General features: G+C 47.8%; 1 protein-coding gene across 2 annotated transcripts in view; it reads right to left on the reverse strand.

Moving 5' to 3' along the window:
• Zhx2 (zinc fingers and homeoboxes 2) overlaps positions 1-13,056 on the reverse strand; it is a 160,988-nt gene that overhangs the window by 108,935 nt on the left and 38,997 nt on the right. The window contains exon 2 of one of the 2 annotated variants that reach the window (XM_026406672.2): positions 3,065-3,842. The exons of the other annotated variant lie outside the window; for it this stretch is intronic. The gene's annotated coding sequence lies outside the window, so the exon portion shown is untranslated. The remainder of the gene's footprint in view (positions 1-3,064; positions 3,843-13,056) is intronic. 2 annotated transcript variants of the gene reach the window in all.

Here is a 13,056-nt window from a genome sequence, read left to right on the forward strand (position 1 = left end):
AGCCTGCAACATCAGAAGGCAGGACATCGGGGGTTTTGTTTGTTTCTTGTAGCAAGGCCCAACATTCTGAGAAGGGTCATTAATTGCTCCCTGGCTCCCTGGCGGCAGAAGGAATACAGGGCTTCTGGAAGCCAGCAGCAGAATCCTTTACAGACAGGCTGGGCAGGGATGGGCCTGGGCTCCCCCGGCTCACAGGAAGCATTGGTCCGATGCCCAGGAGCAGGGCAGTGTGACCTGCTCTCTGCCGGAGAAGGCCGAATGTCTGGGGACCTCTCTCCTTGCATAATTAAGTGCCTCGATGGCTGTAACTAACAAGTTCACAGGGACCCTGACTCCTTGCACCCTCCAAAACTGTTCCTCTGAAGATGCACCCCTTCAACCTCCCACTGAGTCACTCAGAAACTGAGAGCCTCCTGGGTCCTCCACCCGCTCTGCCAGGATGCACAGCCAGCCCACCGCCTCCCCCCTCTGGCTTGAACTTCCACAGCAGCCTCCCAAGCGGCCTCCCTGGTTCCACCTTTGCTTTTTCCAGTGCAGCCAGGGGTCTTTCCAGAATGTACATCAGATGGCAGCCTCTCCTGTCAAGACCTGTCACGGCTCCCACCAGGCTCAGAGCAAATGCACATGCCTTCCAGTCCTCTGAGTCCTGGGGGATGTGGTTCCTGTCTGTCTTTCTGTTCAACCTCTGTCTCCCTCCTTCTGGCCTCTGGCTGTGCCACCTAGCTGAGACTCTATTCTTTCCCCTGTGCAATGGGCAGGATCATACTTCCCTTCCTGAGCTCCAGAGTATTTGTAAAACTGCTTTGTGAACTAAAAGTGCAGCAGAGTGACCTCGGCCCACTTAGGCTTTTGTGTTCTACTCTTAGTTCAGTAATTTCCAGCTCCACTGTTTCTGTATCTCTTACTGTTTGCAATTTTATATGCTTTTATGATAGAAGGATACTCATATGCACAAGGTCTCACTGAAGACCACCACAACAGCATTTCATTATTCCAAAGATTGCAGTCCAGCTTCTTTGTGCTTAAAGCTTGGGCAATATTTGTTCTTCCCTGAGTAGAAAACCTGAGTTTAAAGGAAGCAGTCAGATCACTAGAGGCCTCCCGGAATCTCATTTAAACTAGAAACCAGTTAATTCCTTTATGGAAATGATGTCAACAGTGTGACCCTCAGTATCACCTCCAACATGTTCAGTAGCATTCGATAGCACTTATTAAGTCCTTACTTTGTGTTGGTCTCTGTGTTAAGCACTTTTTATGCTTTTCCTTTGTTAATCTAAAGGACAAGATTAAGAAGTATTATTATTATCCAGAAGAGAAGGCTGAAGCACAGAGAGGTTAAGTTACTTGCCCAAGGTCACATTGTTAGTGAGAAATAGAGTTCTGATCTTCTATTTACAGCCCACATTCTTTAGCTCCAACTTATGTGTATTTGGGGGCAAGAGAATTAGGTATAATAATGGAGGGGGTGACAAGTACAAGGCCACATGCCCCACAAATACAAGGTAGCTTTTTTAAAAAGTATTTTTATTAGTAGCTGATGGACTTTTATTTACTTATTTTTATGTGGTGCTGAGAATTGAACCCAGTGCCTCACACATGCTAGGCAAGTGCTCTACCACTGAGGCACAACCTCAGCCTCCAAATAAAATTCATTTTTGAAAACTAAACAAATTTTTCATAAGGCCTGTTCTGTGACAAAAGCCCTGGTTAAGGATCTTTATCTGAATAGTCTTGGATCCAGGCCTGTTTTTGTTTTCTCTCTTTGATACCTATTATGCTATCATTGCTCTTTGTAGTATCTTATCCTTTCAGGAAAAATCACTGAGGCCCTGAGAATTTGGTTACAGTTCCAAAGGGCATCCTGTTTTGACACAGCCAATGTATATATATTATATTTCCATGTCTTGACTGTTAAGTTTGGATATGAATCTTTTTAAAAGGAAGTTGAGCTATGTTTTATGTGATACTTTAATTTTACTGTGAAATTTATATAATATTTAATAGAGTAGTTTTATTCACTCTTTTTAAAATTAAATTATTTATTTATTCTAATTTGTTATTCATGATGGCAGAATGCAATTCATTTCATATTACACATATGAATCACGGCAACTTACTTTTAGTAGATTTTCCTTAACTGTAAGCTTCATTCCTTCCTGTCTTTTCTTCCAACTTACAAAGTTATAGGGTGCTCAGTGGGTTCTTCCATAATCAGTGATTCCCTTGTAAAGAGCAGCCATTGTCTTTCTGCAACTTAAACCAAGTATGTGTGTGAGAGACACATACTGGCTGGTGAAACTCCCCAGATGCACTGGCCACTCACCATTGCCACCACGAAGCTCAGCATACCAAGGTCACAACGATCCCTGCTGACATCGACCAGGCTCTGTTTACATGAGGGGATCCTTAAAGGGGGTTACACAGTGAGTTACTGGACATTGCTGTCCCGCCATTGGGCCAGAGGCCACCACCAGCAGGGTACAATTTGTGGAGAACTAATGAAAGTCTCCTCCAACCAAAAATACCACCCGAACCTGTGTGGTGGCCCCGCTCTGAACCTGATTCGAAATTCCCACAATAGAGTCTTTCACTGAGACAGCAAAGACACGCCAAGTAGGGTAAAGACATCTGCCCAAACTTTGTTCTAGAAAGTTCTGATCATATTTGTTGTGTCGTCTTAGTTGAAGGCTTGATCACATCGATTCTCGACCTGTGAATCTCCCCCCTACGTGATCATGGCAACGGCCGATCGTGTGGCGTCCCGTGCAGGAGCTGCCACGTGGCACGAGTCCGAGTAAACAGCGGTTCTAATTGTAATTATTTCAAACATTTTGAAGTTTTCTGTTAAGCAGTTCACGCACTGACAGGGATGCCCCGCACCAACCGCTGCCCGTGAGTTGTCAGGGAAGGAGGGGGGACAGTGGTTCTCAAAGTGCGGTCCCCACATCACTCTGGAATTTGTGAGAAATGCAAATGTTGAGGCCTGACTCCTGACTTACTGACGCAGAAATCCTGGGGGTGGGGCCCAGCCATTTTATAAGCCTGCAAATACCGAGATGCTTACCAGGGTCTGAGAGCCCCTGAACTTCGGCAACGACGGACATATCTGGCTGGTCATGGGAATCTCCTGGGGATGTCTGAGGGAAGACAGGTTCCTGGGCCTCGTCTCTCAGGGATGCATTCAGTCGGTTCTGGGGTGGAGCCCGGGACTCAGCTGTTTAACATGCCCCTCAGGTTATTCTACTGAGCACAGGTTGGGTTCGTTGGGAGAGAAAAGTCCAGGCGCTGGAAGTCACTGGGATGGAGGGGGGGTTGGAGGATGCGGAGGCAGGCCTGGTAGGACTGGGACCTAGAGAAGCGAGTGCCGAAGAGCCAAGTCCCCAACTCCAGTTCTCTGGATCAGCGAGATGAACTCTTCCTGCAGCCTTCTCATTCGCCCATTAGGGAAACGGATTCCCAAAGAGGTGATTGTCCTTAGTCCATACCTGGCAGAGCTGGAACTAGAGCCAGGGGTCTTGCTTCCAAAGCCAGCACTCGACCCACAAGCTCCTGCTCATGGGTTCTGTGTCCGCCCTCTCTGTGTCTCTATGAATGGGCTCTGCACCCAGTGCTGACGATGGGGTGAGAGCCAGGGTGCACCTGGAGTCAGACCTCACATTTGAGTGTAAGATGAGCTTGGTCACCAGGTAGCTGAGCCAACATCTCACCCTCTAGGGGACTCAGTTTCCTCATCTGGAAAATGAGTACATTGTCCGAAGTCACAAAGCTGCTGAGCAGGTAAAATTCAATCACATATGTGCAGCTGCTTTCCCAGCTATCCATCAGCCCCACAAATACAGGAACTAGGGAAAAAGAGGAGTTTCATCATGACGTGTTGCCAGAACTGCTTAGAGTCTAGCTGTTGAGTTTCAGCCACCTGCCAAGTCTCAGCCACTTCCAGCTCTGTGCCTCTGCTCAGGGGCCCCTCTGCCTGGAGTCTGGCCCTAGCTCCAATACGTGGGGGGCCAAGACTCCCTCTACACAGCCTGGACGTGAGCTCCTCACAGGCAGGAAGGGGACTCCTTCTGTCTCCCTGGACATCTGGCCCCTCCCGGAGTGCTCAGGAAGTGGCCCATTCAGGTAGGGAGGCTTCAGGGCAGAGGGGCTGAGAGACCTGAGAAGGCCTTCAGGGACTTCTTGGGACATACCCCTGGAGATCAGAGGGAGGGCAAAGGCTTCACACTGGCAGAGGCCACCCGCCACTCCTGGCCATTCTTAGGCCCCTGGTCTCTGTCACCCAGCCCCTCACTGGAGCCTCCTGAGTGGGGCTGGAGGGACTGGTCCTTTACAGAGCAGTTGGTGACATGGGGAAAGGAGAAAGGAGGAGCAGAGCCCACCAGCACTCTGGAGGCTGTGGAGCCTGGTGCTGTCAACCAAGCACCAGGCACGTGGGACATGCTCAGGGATCACGACGGGCTTCCATGTGTCTGGCTGTCTTTTTTTTTCAAAGAGAGAGAGAATTTTTTTTATTTTTAATATTTATTTTTCGGCAGACACAATCTTTGTTGGTATGTGGTGCTGAGGATCGAACCAGGGCCGCACGCATGCCAGGCGAGCGCGCTACCGCTTGAGCCACATCCCCAGCCCTCTGGCTGTCTTTTTCTCCCATTTCTCCCTAACTTCCTTGTTTGTGGGCTCAAAGGAGGTCTTCCGAGGGACGAGGGCGCTGGGCGCGAGGACACCTGGGCAGGTGGGCCAGCAGGAGGTGCAGGTGCTTCCTCCCACGCTGGCCTGGCTCTAGCCTGATGCTGAGTGTCCCCTAAAGGCTTGGTCCTCAGGGTGGTGCTATTGAGAAGGTCCTGGACCTTTAGGAGAAGGGGCCTTGTGAGACCCCTTAGGTCATGGGGGGCTTGCTCTTGAAGGGGACTGTGGGACCCCATCCTCTTCCTCTTTCTCTTTGCTTGCTGGCTGTGAGGTGAGCAATGTGTTCCCACAGCGCTCCTTACACTGCTATCTGGCATGTCCCCCAGTGGCCCAAAGCAGTGGGACTGCCCCATTTCGGACCAGAAGCTCCAAAACTGTGAGCAAAAACAACCGTTTTCTCTTTAGAAGTTATTTATCTCTGGTATTTTGTTACAGTGACCGGGAGCTGACTGACACAGCCCTGATGAGCTGTGTGGTCTGGAACAAGTGACTGGTTCTCAGGGCCTTGCTTTCCCCTCTTTGAAAGCGGAGCAAATGGGCAGTGGTTTGTTTGTTCTCCCTTAAAGATAAAGCAGGCAGCGTGACAAGGAGTAATGCCCCTGACCCAGCAAAGCAAAATGCTTCAGAGCTGACGCTCCGCCCTGGCCGTGGTCTTTCCATGGAAACCATGTATAACAACAAGGACCCCGGCGACGAGGACTCCTGTTTCCTATGTTCCAGGCACAAGGCTGGGACGAGTGGTCCTCATTCAAAAGGCAGGTTCATCCTCACAGTTGCCCTAAAGGGCAGACACTATCATTTTCCTCATCTTGCAACTGGGAAAACTGATGCTCAGAGAAGCCCATCTTGGGATCACAGACCAGCAAGCCTAGATTGGAGCCCAGGCTGGCAGGGTCTGGAGCCTACCTCCTTACCCCTGCCCTCTGCTGAACCTGGAATGTGGTTTCCAGATGGGAAGATGGGAGGATGGAGAAAGGCAATTAAGATAATCTGTCATGGGGCTGGGGAGGTGGCTTAATCGGTAGCGCGCTCGCCTGGCTTGTGTGGGGCGCTGGGTTCGACCCTCAGCACCACATAAAAATAAAATAGAGATGTTGTGTCCACCCAAAACTAAAAAATATTAAAAATTCTCTGTCTCTCTCTTTAAAAAAAATAAAAATAAAAAAATAATCTGTCATTTTCCAAACTGAAGACTCCAGTCAAGAAAGGCCACAACTGGAACACGCACAGATTCATTCTGCTCAGTTATTCCCAGTACAGGAAGCTAGTAAACAGAAAGGTAGGGTAGGTACCCTGGAGACACACAGCTCGGAGAGTCAGACAACCTGCGTTCCAGGCCAATGGCCTCAAGGGGCAGCCTCCTCGCTGGGACCAGGCAGCCACTCCACGTCCACATTTTCATCAGTGCCAGAACATTCCTGCCCTCTCCCGGACGGAGGTCTAGGCCACCTTAGGAGAGTCCTAGCAATATCTACCTTCTCCACCATCCAAATTTTAAAAGATCCTGCCTCTCCTAAAATAGATAATTTCTCCATTAACAAAATAAGCATGCGTACACACACAACGGCTGGAGTTTCTGAACTCCACAAGGTTAACTATTGTTATCAGGTTCCAGCCCAGGGAAAAACCGAGCCAAACTCCCGACACCGTGGTATTTCATGCAGCCATGTCACTGTGTCCTGAGTACTGCACGGTTTCCACTGGTTTCTGGAAATACTGACTCCGGTGATGGGGACTTTTAAGAAAACACTGGCCTCAACAGTTTCCGAGCCTCTGCGACACTGAGGCCTGGGATTCTACCAATCCGGTGGGGCCTGCGAGGGCTCTGCTCATGGGAACACGTCAGGGCTGGGCATGTTTTTGTTCCCTCTGTGCCGGAAATGCAAAACACAGGGAGGACCCCTTGGAGTGACAGGAGGCCATCCGAGGACGCAGGCAGGCCGGTGCCACTTCACATGGAGAGCAGAAAACACACGGAATTTGTCGGGCCCGAGAGGCTGTCCCAGCTAAAAATATAAGCCAGTCCAAGAAGGTTCAGATGAACTCACGGGTGCATGACGGGTGGGGGAGCTAGCAACATCCAGGTTTGTCACAGATGCCTGCAGCTTGCTCAGCTCCCTGAGCAAGGGGACACTGGGCCGGGGGAAGCTGGTGTTTCATGGATGGCAACCTCACATCCTTGTGCACAAGGGGATAAAAGAGAAAGAAGCCAAAGAAGGGAGACAGCAGTGAGGGTGTATGATGGTCTCCTGCTTCGACATATAACTTCTAGAATCGCCACACACAAAACCCCTTTGTGATAAATTTAGAAATAAAAGAAGAAAAAAGAATCACTTCTGATGTGCTGTCTAGGGATTTTAAATGGTGCGAACATTTGGCTGTGCTATTCATCATGAGTGCATGTGTTTTTTTTTTTTTTTTTTATCTCTGTGTTCGGTATCTATCCTGCATTTTTAAAATTTAACACTTTTTTCCTTCATCACATAAATAGACACATAAATAGGATGGGTTTCTACCACTTCCCCATTCGTTTATGTAATGGTTGCATTATTTTACCATCCGCTTCTTATTGGACATTGTTTTTCTTTCCCCGATTTTCTGCTGGCTATAAGAATACTGCTGGGATACACTCATTTGGTTACTTCTTTTTAAGGGAATCATGATAAATCTCAGAATCTGCGAGTGGAACATTTGATAGGTTCCTCTTGTGTAAACAAAGGGTGTGAGCGGGAGTGCCCAGAGGAAGATGCGTGCATGTCCTGGCTTGCTACGGTTCCATTGCAAAGGTTCCCACCAAGAAGTCCCTGACACCTGGCCAGGCTGTGCTCCCTCTGTGTGCCTGCTGAAGGCCCCTCCCCTGCTCCCTGCACGCTGAGCACTTGGAGAACTAGAGGGGTGCACATTGGGCCCAAGCACACCCAGACCTGGTCTTCCTAGAAATGCAAATCCTCCCTCTGTTCACAAACCTCAAACGCAAGGCCCCTGGGTCTCTTCCACCCCACCTGACCTCCAGCTGGTGGCCTGTGTCTTCCCTTTTACCTGAAGGGGTTGAAAGGGAATGGGCTGGGCTGTGGATCAGTAATCTGGGAAGAAAGGAGGTGTCTGAAATGAAATGGTCTTCCTGGTGTCTCCTTTTTGCCCAGTAAGAGGAAGTCAGTTCCTCTCTACCAGCCCTCACTCCACTAAAAGCCATTAAGCGTAACAGAGACAGGAGACATTTATCTGTTGGCAAGTGTGAATGCTACATTCTGTACCTCCAGCAGGGATGGAAATTGAGCTGTTTACTTGGTGGCCACCCCAAGGGACAGAAATGAAGCTCTAATGTGACAGCATTTCTGAAACACATCTTTAAAATCCCAAATAGTCTCACTCCCCACCTGTAAAAACCACTAGAAATTTGCAAATTTAATTTGGCTAAATTCTACCCTGATGCACTCCGACCATCAAATGCAAATGAAATGATCAGGAGGTGACCACGCCACACTGGTTCCTGTTTTGGAAAGGAGGGGCTCTTTGTAAGCTGTTGGGGTGGCACCAGGCTAGCTCTATAAATGACTTTCCCCCTCATAAGTGACTTCCAGGATGGGGCTGGAGACCAGGAGGGGTCGGCTTCCACATGCTCAGGTGGGTTTGCACGTGGATGTTCTGTCATATTAAGAACGTAATGTGCCAAAGCCCCTCCACAGGGCATATCTGGGCTCTCGCTGTCTGTGACAAACCCACTTCTTCATCACCAACGAGAATCCCACTCACAATCTGTCCCTGTCGTTCCTATTACGGTCCAGGGCCATGGCTACTTCAGGTGCCACTTAGCTTTTAGATGGAGAAGGCCCAGCAAGTTGACTTCAGGGACAGTCATTATTTTATGTACCAAAAGTCAGAGTGCTCAGGCCCACCGTTATTGCTTTGAAACTGTTGTCAAATGAATTTGCTTGTATATTTGTTCTCCACCTGGTAAGTCCCTTAGCACTTGAAGGCAGGACCAGGTCTTTTAGGCTGGGTCTGAACCAGTGTCCAAATGGAGGCACCTTCTTCTCCAGCTCCTACCACCAGGTGGGAGAATTCTCATACTGCTCTTACTCACATTTCCCCACAATGAATACGGCACATACCCTAACCTGCAGGATATAAAGTTTGAAAAGTAAAGAAAAAAAACTATTGTAGTTCATCCGTCGACTCTAACCACCCTTAAGACTTCTCGAATCTCTTAATGACAGTAAAAGGTAAAAGACTGTTTAAATGCACGTTTTGTAGATTTAAATAAATTTTTTTTTGGATTTGAGGACCTGGAGTTAAAATGTACCCTGAGATGCCTTTAAGCCTGGAGAACTTGTGATTAAGAGGACCGCTCCACTTGGGTGGAATCCTGGTTGAGCTGCTTACCAGCTGTGTGACTTAGGGCAGGTTGGTTAACTTCTCTGACTTTGGGCATATCTGGATGCCCCCCGAAATGTTATTCTACTACACATACATGTTATATTCCTTGTTTTACCTAATCTCCCATGTAAGCATCTACCTTTATTATTACACAGTCCTTGTAACCATCATTAAAACACTTGTATAAAATTATCTTCAATCTCTGGCTCAGAGTTAAGTAAACATTTCCTTTTTTTTTTTTTTTTTGCAGAAATGCAGTGTTTTAATGACTGTTTAAAAAAAGATCAACACCCTCCATTTGTAGTGGATAAGTGAATTATGATTTGTCATCTCTTGGGCACTCTGTGTAAAATTAAAAAAACAACCCACAAGACTGTGGTGGGGCCCACACTCACTGTATCTTGTTTATATTCCCGATGGGGACAACCTAAATGAGGCTTCAGAGGCGCCATCCATCACCGCCAGGAGGGGAGGGGAACGGCTTAGGTGAAGCCACCACTCCCCGCTCCCAGCAGCCCCTGCTCTTGTGCAGTATGGAGCCGCCGTCCCCTCCCAGTGACCCGTGGAGCCCGGGTGCCCTGGGGTCACATGAGATATGCTGGAGGGACAGCCCCTCCCGTGCCTGTAGCTAGATGCTGGCTGAGCCATTCATGGGTCAGGGCTTCCCCATCGTCTCGCGTTCTGGTTTCTCTTTTGGTGGAATCTTTCACTTTTATTCCCTGTGGCTCAGCTGGCATGAGGATGCCCTCACCCACAGTCTCTCCTGGGGTGTGTGTGCCTCCTCTTCCTCCCTCTCCCCCTCTCCCCCTCTCTCCCTCCCCCTCCCCCACACGACTGTACATTGCACTGGTAGGTTCTCTCTCCAGTTCCAGAAAAAGCAGGAATTTTGTTTCATGCCCAGGTCAAAGGTGACCCCTGCTCCATGGCCATCAGTGTCCACTTGCCCAGAGGTGTCCTTGCTCCCTGCCTAAGGCGCCCATCTGCTCTCTCCATGTTCTACTCCTTTCCCTCCCTAAAGATTCTGATTCTGAAGGCAAACAGATCTGCATGAGCTTGGACCAGGTATTAAGCCTTGTGAGTCTTAGTTTTCTCATCTGTAAGGCAGGGATATTTAGTACAGGTGGAGAATCCCTTATCTGGAATGCTTGGGACTAGAAACATTTCAGATTTTTTTATTTTGGAATTTCTGCATACGTATAAAGTGATCTCTCAGGGATGAGACCCAAGTCTCAATATGAAATCCACATAAGTGGTAATAACACAGACTGAAAGTAATTCATATGACAATTTAAATATGATATTTGTACATGAAATAAAAGTCTCATCGTGTGTTATTTTCCACTGTGGCATCATCTTATTTGCACTCCCAAAATTTCAGATTTTGTGAAATTATGTCATTTGCAGGGAAATGGATGGAACTAGAGACCATCGTGTTAAGTGAAATAAGTCAAACTCCGAAGGTCAAGGGTCGTATGTTTTCTCTCATATGTGAAAGCTAGAGAGGAAAAGGGACAAGAATCTTGTGAAAACCAAAGGGAGATCAGTTGAGGACAGGGACCAGGAGTGGGAGGTAGGGAGGGAGGGGGAAGTGCTGGGGAGTGATTTTGGCCAAATTACATACCGTGTGCATGGAGGAATACGTAACAACAAATCCCACAATTACGTACAACTATAATGCACCAATCAAAAATGTGAAAAAAAAAAGCTTCAGATTTTGTAACATTTCAGATTTTGGATTTTCAGATTAGGGATGCTCAACCTGTAAACTTTCTTTACAGAGTTGTGAGAATTAAATAATACAGGTACTGCACCTGGCACAGAAGTTGGTAACAAGAAAGCACACATATATTAGCAATTATTGGCATTATTATTCTCATCATTGATTATATTAATTAATAACAACGTCATTATTCTACAAAACCTAAGATTCGTAAACAGCTTGTCATTTTCTAAGTTTCTCCATTTCATACTTCCAACCTCTATCCAATCCTGAACCATTAACTCCTGGTTAATTTTTCTTGTAAAATTAATAGATCTTGTAACTTGCAAAATTAATAAATCTACTTTGAGAGCCAGGGGAATCTGATCTACTCTCATAGCCAGCGACCTTGAGCATGGAATAGTCTTTCTGGGTCCTCTCTCCCTCACCTGAAAAATGAAGAGGTTGGACCTGAAGAATATTTCCCCAAGCACGTTCTGGAAGCTTCTGCCTTTCAAAAGATGTTCACTCCCTACACAGAGCCCTTTTGGCCACAGCGGTGCCATGTGCTATGAGCAAGTGCACAACCTGGCACCCGGCTCCGCTCTCCACCTCTCTTCGCTCTGTGTCAGGATTCCAATCATGTCTACACTGCCTGGCGCCCCCATGAAAAGGCTGACCCAGGCCCTCTCCTAAAAAGAGGTTTTGAATTGGCATAAATCTCAGCTCTGTAAAGGGAGGAAAATGAACTGCAAGCTCTGCTGAAAATCTAGGACAAGGTTCTCTTAGCAAGTCTCCAGGTACTGTTCAGTCAAGTGCTGGATATCAGGAGCCTTAAAATATGCCCCCGCCTGGCACAATGTCCCCTGACTAAGCCGGCTGCCAGGCTGAGGGCATTTCAGGCAGGAATGGTGAATTTTAAAACCACACAATTACTAGTAGTTTGGAAAAACCTTTTGAAACACCACGCCAATCATTTAATTCATTTTCCAAGCCCCTTTTAAATGCAAAATATGCTAATATGTTGTTGAAGTGTCCAGCCAGGAGACCAGTTTAGGAACTGGGGCCCCTCTCTGCTGGAGGTTGAACCAAGGCCTGGTGGGAATGGGGCACTGGGAGAATAATGGCCCATTTTCCTTCCAGGGAAGAAAAGAGGGTTGATGCCACCAGCTCAAATGTTTCTTTGTGTTTCCTTGGGCCGGAGAAGGTGTGAGTGCCCTTAGAGCTACGCATTCGCCTTCGTAAATAATGGGCTTTTTTTCTGCCCCGAGTCCAAGCCCTGCCCCTGGTAAGTGAGATGCGTCCTTGAGTCCACTGTTAACTTCCCCTAGTGAGCAAGAGGCAATGAAGGAGGGAACAGAGAGAGGGTGAGAGAGAAATTTATAGCTTGGAGGAGTGAATTAATTTAGGCCGGAAGGGGCTGGTGCAGCCTGGTTTTTGACAAATGGCCCAGCTCTGCTCTCTGCGGGTCTCCATTTCTCTTACCTGCATAAAGTGAAGGATGAATTACAGGCCAGGGGGTCTCTCTCAGAGCTTTGAGGTGAAGCAGCTTCTTTATCAAACATTATAACCATTTTGCCAAAAACCATGGGATTTTTCTGCCTACTTCATGACTGATTCCAAAATGTCATTAAAAGTTGCAGCTGCAGGTTGTTTAATAAGCCCACGACTGCTGGGTACTATTCTGTACCCCTAGCCCTGTGCTAGGCCTGGGTGGGATGGGGTCGGGTGGGGCAACACAGACATACGACATGTGGCTCTAGTCCTCCGCAGTTAGCCTTAAATGAGCGAGTACTATCTTCCAAGGACAATTATGTGCTTGGCATAAACATGTGCCTTGACTGCAGTGGGAGAGACACACATCCAGGCACAAAGGAAGTTAGGCACAGGCGGCAACAGGCCCTCCTCTCAGAGGTATGAATGCCAGATGCAACCTACTGGGTCTTAGCTCAGGGCTTGCAAATTAGTAGCTGATGCTGGGTCTGGTCTCCAGACATGTTTTCTTTGACCTGTATAAGGGTTTGACATTTTGGGAATGTCTCATAGAAATCAAGAGCTCCAACTTTTCTTGGAAAAATAAAAGGGGACTAGCAAGCATCACTGAGCCCATCTTCCTGCCTGGGAATAGTGGTAACCCTCCCTATTAGATTGAGTATGGGTCCTTCGCCAAGGTCACCACCACTCTGCTATCCACTCCGGCTAGCTCCCTCACCCCATTCACTTATTTGGCCCTTGCATCCATTTGAATTTACAGGCCTGGCCCAGATCAGTCCTCTTCCTTTGCAAATGAAAATCTG

Source organism: Urocitellus parryii, chromosome 7 (genome assembly GCF_045843805.1).
Source record: "Urocitellus parryii isolate mUroPar1 chromosome 7, mUroPar1.hap1, whole genome shotgun sequence".
NCBI lineage: Eukaryota > Metazoa > Chordata > Mammalia > Rodentia > Sciuridae > Urocitellus > Urocitellus parryii.